The sequence below is a fragment of the Lactuca virosa genome, chromosome 8, assembly GCF_052849685.1.
Source record: "Lactuca virosa cultivar CGN04683 chromosome 8, Lactuca_virosa_CGN04683_v6, whole genome shotgun sequence".
NCBI lineage: Eukaryota > Viridiplantae > Streptophyta > Magnoliopsida > Asterales > Asteraceae > Lactuca > Lactuca virosa.
The window spans coordinates 152,778,750-152,785,814 of NC_136433.1; the positions used below are offsets into that span (position 1 = coordinate 152,778,750).

The 7,065-nt window shown below is 29.6% G+C and overlaps 1 long non-coding RNA gene across 1 annotated transcript; it reads right to left on the reverse strand.

The window, feature by feature from the left end:
• Nucleotides 1-945: 945 nt before the first annotated feature.
• On the reverse strand, nt 946-1,333 carry LOC145129437 (uncharacterized). The gene is made up of 3 exons (XR_013717489.1): nt 1,245-1,333; nt 1,057-1,139; nt 946-966 (listed from the first exon to the last, which is right to left on the reverse strand). It is a non-coding gene; the product is annotated as an uncharacterized LOC145129437 (long non-coding RNA).
• Between the last annotated feature and the right edge of the window lie 5,732 nt (nt 1,334-7,065).

A 7,065-nucleotide genomic window follows, 5' to 3' on the forward strand; every position in this document is an offset into this window, starting at 1 on the left:
CAAACTGATTGTGAATGTGAACATCAGGTGAATGAAGTTGTTCAAGGAATAAATGATCGTCTGCTTTCATCATTTTTACTATTTTAATTTTACCATTTGTTGTCATTTTTTCTCAATTTGACCTCTCATTGTTTTTTTTGATAAATTTAACAAATATACACTTTAGTTTAGGATATAGTGAGATATAAAGGTAAGTAGGATGCTACATTGTTTGATTTTTTTTACCTGTAATAAGTGAGAAATAAGTGTTACCTGTAATGCAAGATTATACCCCCTACCATTATCTTGCTCAAAATAAAGCAGCTGCAACATTAGAACCACATAAAGGTCAGCAAAAGGGGAGAGAATTGTGTTGGATATGAACAGAAGGGTAAACTGGTCATTTACTATCAGTGTTTCTTTTTGGCTTAATATAGATATAAGTAACTTAAATTTGCTATTAGTGGCTGAAGTATCTAACTATAATCCCATTCAACTTGTTCTTCAGTTACATTAACACCAAAAAAATGAGCTGATTGTTTATCCAAGCCCTTGAAAAGAAAAAAGTGTTACCTGTAATGCAAGATTATACCCCCCACCATTATCTTGCTCAAAATAAAGCAGCTGCAACATTAGAACCACATAAAGGTCAGCAAAAGGGGAGAGAATTGTGTTGGATATGAATAGAAGGGTAAAATGGTCATTTACTATCAGTGTTTCTTTTTGGCTTAATACAGATATAAGTACCTTAAATTTTCTTTGAGTGGCTGAAGTAACTCTAACTATAATCCCAACTTGAGCTTGTTCTTCAGTTACAGTAACACCAAAAAAATGAGTTGATTGTTAAAAAATCTTGAAAATAGACTTATGTGTACCTTTCCACTAACTGATGATACTAATGGAAGGGGTTTGACTGTAACATTTCCACTTAAAGCATCTTCAAGAACATTAGCAGAAATAGTTGTGTTAATAGGAACTCCAAGCTTACTTTAATAGGAAAAAGTGAATGGAAGAGAATAACTATAAAGATCTCTCAAAATGAATCTTTAACATACAGAAATTACAACTAAAAATCACCTGAATAATGCTGCAAACATTGTATTCACTGTTCCAAGGTTAGATAAGTCAATTTCCATGTCTGTTCCATCAGCATCAATAGCCTATTTGATTCATAAGAGATGAATTTTACTTTTTAGCTCATTAGCTGATAAGTGTAGATAAACACAGGTTGCTAAATAAATGGTAGAAAAGAAGAAAATGTTAACCTCAAATCCTGCATTATCATATTGTCTTCTTTTCTCTGGATCAGATAGAATGTTGTAAGAATATGCAACTTCCTTGAATAGTTCTGAGGCTTCAGGATTATTGGCATTCTTGTCAGGGTGATACCTATAAATAACTTATTTTGTAAATCTATAGAAGTAACTTAATAGCAATATAGCATAATCGAACTCATTAAATCGTACCTAATACAGTGAAAAGGTGCTGAAAATTGTTATGTGAATCAAACCGAATTAAAATCTTAATTGCCAAGAAAAGAAATGATGAACAATGCATGAATGGAGCACCAGTCGATACTAATTCATAACAATAATCGGTTTCACAGTATTGTGAAATACTTATTACGATTATAAGAAAATTTTAATTTTTCAATGTCTGTGGTTGCTTATGATAACAATAATCGGACTCACGAATAAGCAACTGTAAGGTCGCCGTTCATAAATGATTATGAACTGAAAGAGCAACCATGAACATAATCATGTAACCCTAAATTTCATGGATACAAATCGATTGAAATACCAGTAGTGGATATTAAAGACAATACAACAACTGAAAGCACTTGTTCACCATCGATTACAATATATATCAGAAAGGAAGAAAAGAAAGTGAAACTAACTTGAGAGGGAGCTTTGTGTAAGCAGATTTAATCACTTGATCGGAAGAATGTCTTGAAACATTGAAAACCTCATACGGGTCTCATATACGATTATAATTATAATTATAATTTTTAATTTCGGAAATATAGGGACATGACACGTGGCAAAGTGACAATTTAGAATGGGGACATGCGGCCAAAATAGGTTTTGTTTATTAGAGGAGAGAGATTTTCTTGAATACAATAATATATTATATAATAAACATAAAGACAATTTTAAAAACCATATACTATTATTTGGACTTATGAAAATTAAAACACTTTAGATATCTATTATTTAAAATATAGAAATTTATATTTAACAATATAATCAAACATACTTAACAATGTCTGTGGTTCATCCTTTATCATAGTCGTAGATGTCATAAATTATATATTGGTAATTTCAATTAAGTTGATAAATATAGTTGACAAATATTAGTTTCATAAATATATTGTTAAGATTAATTTGTTGATTGAATAATTTATGTATTATCTTAATTAAAAGATATTTTGAATTTTTTTGTTTATCTATTAAAGAAATTGACAATTTATTATAGACTGATAATATATTATTAAGATTAGTTTGTTCTTGGTGAAATTAGAAAATATTACTATTATTGATAATTGTTTACATGTATTAAATTATTTGCGCAAAAAAACTAATTAACTGTAGAAAATAATTTTTGAAAAAACAATTTGCACCCGTCGCTTGGCACGGGTAAACGGCTAATATATATATATATATATATATATATATATATATATATATATATATATATATATATATATATATATATATATATATATATATATATATATATATATATATATATGTACGGTGCGGTTCGATTATTTGCGGTTTTTTCAAGAATAGAAACCGCACTGCACCGACCATTTTCGGTTTTTGCAAAACTAAAAACCACACTGTCGGTTTTCATTTCAGTTTCGATTTATGCGGTTTTTTTGGTTTTTCGGTTTGTGGTTTGGTTTTTGCTCACCCCTAGCTGTCAATGTCATATCTTAGAAGTGCAATGTTGTAATGGGAAGAAATGAAGGTGGAGTGCTTTAATAAACAAATCAACGAAACTACATTGTTATTTCTTGTAGTTAATCCTATAAAAAAACAACATAACCACTGCTCCGATGAACTTGATTCTGGTAATGACACCCACCTATCCTGGTGATGACACACCGATGAATGACTCTTCAAATATGTGGGTTAAAAGTCATAGACTTGATTCTCTTTTATATATATATATATATATATATATATATATATATATATATATATATATATATATATATATATATAAAAGGTGAGAATGGTGAATGTTTTATCTCAAAGACGATGTGGTATGCTCTTATAAGGTTGACAAAATTAAAGCCCAAATGATATCTTGGAGATGAACCAATACCACCACATATTGGTTTGAAATCAAATGACATAACCACTCATCCAACATGCTTATAATGCTTAAATATAATACAAATTAAATATAATATTTGTTTCACAGGTACATACGATAATATCAATTAATGTATTCATAAAAATGATAATATCATCACTATTAGTCTTCACATTTAAATGTTAAAAAATGTCATAAACATTATTTGTTCTTGTAAATATCATTGAATATATGCTTAAAAATATACAATTATCATCTGGTAAGATAGATATTTATATTTATAGAAATTTTAATTGTCATGAGTTCTTCGTTCTTACATATATCAACATACACACACACACACACACACACATATATATATATATATATATATATATATATATATATATATATATATATATATATATATATATATATATATATGTGCGGTGCGGTTCGATTATTTGCGGTTTTTTCAAGAATAGAAACCGCACTGCACCGACCATTTTCGGTTTTTGCAAAACTAAAAACCACACTGTCGGTTTTCATTTTAGTTTCGATTTATGCGGCTTTTTTGGTTTTTCGGTTTGTGGTTTGGTTTTTGCTCACCCCTAGCTGTCAATGTCATATCTTCGAAGTGCAATGTTGTAATGGGAAGAAATGAAGGTGGAGTGCTTTAATAAACAAATCAACGAAACTACATTGTTATTTCTTATAGTTAATCCTATAAAAAAACAACATAACCACTGCTCCGATGAACTTGATTCTGGTAATGACACTCACCTATCCTGGTGATGACACACCGATGAACTTGATTCAGGTAATAACACTCACCTATCCTGGTGGCAATGAAGAAATTACGATGAATTTGTGCTTTTCATTGACATTGCTTCCTTAGGTAAAAAGATAAGAAATATGTAGAGGTAAATATATGAAAATGGTAAAAAGATACATATTCCCTTACTTCCAGCATTCACTTACCAGATGATACCGTTGCGTCTTCCGTTCTCGATCTTCGTTTTAAAGGTATGTACTCTACATTTGATAAAAGTACATTGCCATTTGTTGAATTAGTCTATAATGATAAGAAAAACACCCAAAAGCAGTTGGATAGGCTATATCAGTTGCTAACTGTATATAATATGAACAAATATGTGTAGTTACTTACTTTAAGAAATGACTAAATTTTAACATATGAAAGAGTTGGTTGATAATTTTTTATATTAACCCCTTTAAATTTTTTACAAAAGGTTAAAATCTAATAATGTTACCTGAAGATCCATTAATCTTGTTCTTAGAAATTGTCTTGCTTCACGGGCGTAAGGAGGGTTTTTTTTGTTCTTAGATTTCCCAATTTGGGACATCTAATACTTGAAAGATTGGCTCTTCAAATGGACAAGAGCCTTATCCTTCTCAGTGAAGACTTAGGGAGAGTCCACAATAAAGTCAGGTCAAACTATAAACCATGAGATTTCCTCAGGGTTCCTACATATCATGAAAAGACAAATAATTTACAAAATACTCTTGATAAAAAAAAATATAGCCAACAGAGAGTAACAATAGATGTTACCTGATTCTAAAAACAGTGGCGGGTTTATAATCACCGAAAAGAAGGGTGTTCTCGTCTTTGACCTTAAGCTCATGGTGCTTCCGCTAGCCATGCACACTATCATGTTGAATGATTAGTCAATTTATTTAGTGTGACTATTTTCTGTAAAGGGTCAAACGACAAAAAAAAAAAACGAAGTTGTAATGTAAAAAAAATGAAGATCAGATGCTATAACACACAATGAAGAGTTGTGTTTTTTTGCATATAAACTTTTTTTTTGGGAAAAGGTTTAAATGCAAAATAGAGTAATATACGTTGTTTCTTGGTAGTTGGAGATTACAACATTGTGCTTACATTTCTATTATATAATTTTGTATTTCAATAAACCTATTCTTTTAAAAATGATTATGAATCAACGAAAAGAGAAATACTACTATAAATGTTGATCAAGCAACCAAAAAAAGAATATCAATAGATTAAAATTATAGGTAAACGATGATGTATTTAAATTTTCACATGGAAATTTTCGGAGTACCTTATCCGGAAACATTGAGTTCTTTTACATCCGTTAGGCACCATTTGCATACAACCGTGTTTAGCTTGTTGCCCGTTTGTCATCTCACTCATTGTTATATGATAATTAAATGCCTAAAGGAATTGCAATTTACATTATTTGATATATTTATTAAAAAATCCAACTTTCAGTGGCTAACACTTGCAATGTTGGTTTTTTGTATCCACCTTAGTATAGTGAAATTAGAATAAACAACTAAAAAAGAGACCATGACGAGGAATAGGGCTTTACTGTTTTAAGAAATGTTGCGCTGCCAAAAGCCCCAAAAACCAATGTAAATCAATAAGAAACAGGTAAAAGTGAATAACTTGGATACTAACTGTGAGTACAAGGACAAGGCTTAAAAACTTAACCTTTGAGATAATCACAACAATGGAGGCAACTAATCGTGTTCCAGTATAAAACCTGAAAAGACAACAAATATTCAAGAATTAGGTTTAAACCCGTGGAAACCACGGTTAAGAAAAAAAAACATTATTTATAATTCAAATATTAATTAGTAATAAAAAATTTCAAAATAATTTATTAATTTACGAAGATATAATTGTTCTCAGTAAGTTTATAATTTTTTTTAAATACATATATGAACCGTTATGAATACAATTTTTATGTTTTGTAAGTTCATATATTTTATAAAATCGTGGGTTTGTACGATGCAACAAACATGTGAGTATAGTGAAGAAAACACAATAAATTAAGAAAATGGCATTAACCGAATAAGATTAGCATCAAGACTTTCAATTCAAAGATAATCCGTTATATAGGCCAAAATTTGTTTCATATTAGGTCCGAAAGTCTATACAATCATATAAGTTAAACACATAAAATTCAAAGATAATCTGTTATATAGGCCAAAAATTATGCTCACCCTTGTCCCTGTGAGAAGCCTTCCCAAGTTTGGACCTCAACTACGGCTGATAATCCGGGTAGAAAGTTCAGAGTATGTCGTAACTCACTAGTAAGTGGTTCTATCATCTATCATCTACTTCTCTTACATAATTAATTTCTTATGTGAATTTTATTATGTATATTGAAGGATAAGAAGAAGAAATGTGATTTCTGGGAATGGGTCGATCAAGATGAAGAACTAATAAAACAAGACAACACTGAAATCAAGATATCAATATTGGAAAATAATTTTTGGACTCATAAGGTGAAGGCAGATAAAGAATCAATGAGTTTCAGAAAATACTTCGATAAATTAAGTAGGAAATACTAGAATCTCAAATGTTGTATGTTGTTGTTCTTTGTTATGTTTTTTATGTATGTTATACTGAAATGTTGTTGGTCTTGTATTGGAATGGAATCAATGTTTTATGGAAATAAAATTAGTTTTGATAAAGGAATGGGACCAATGATTCCTAAATATAATTGAGTGCTCACACTGGAATGGAATGGAATTAATGATTCCTAGTTAATATTGATTCTTCATAATGGAATGGAATTAATGATTCCTGGTTAATATTGATTCTTCACAATGTAATGAAATTAATGATTCATGGTTAATATTGATTCTTCACACTGGAATGGAATTAATGATTCCTGGTTAATATTGATTGTGTACATTGAAATGGAATTAATGATTCCTGGTTAATATTGATTGTGTACATTGAATTGGAATTAATGATTCGTTTCAAATAACAATGGGACCACATACATA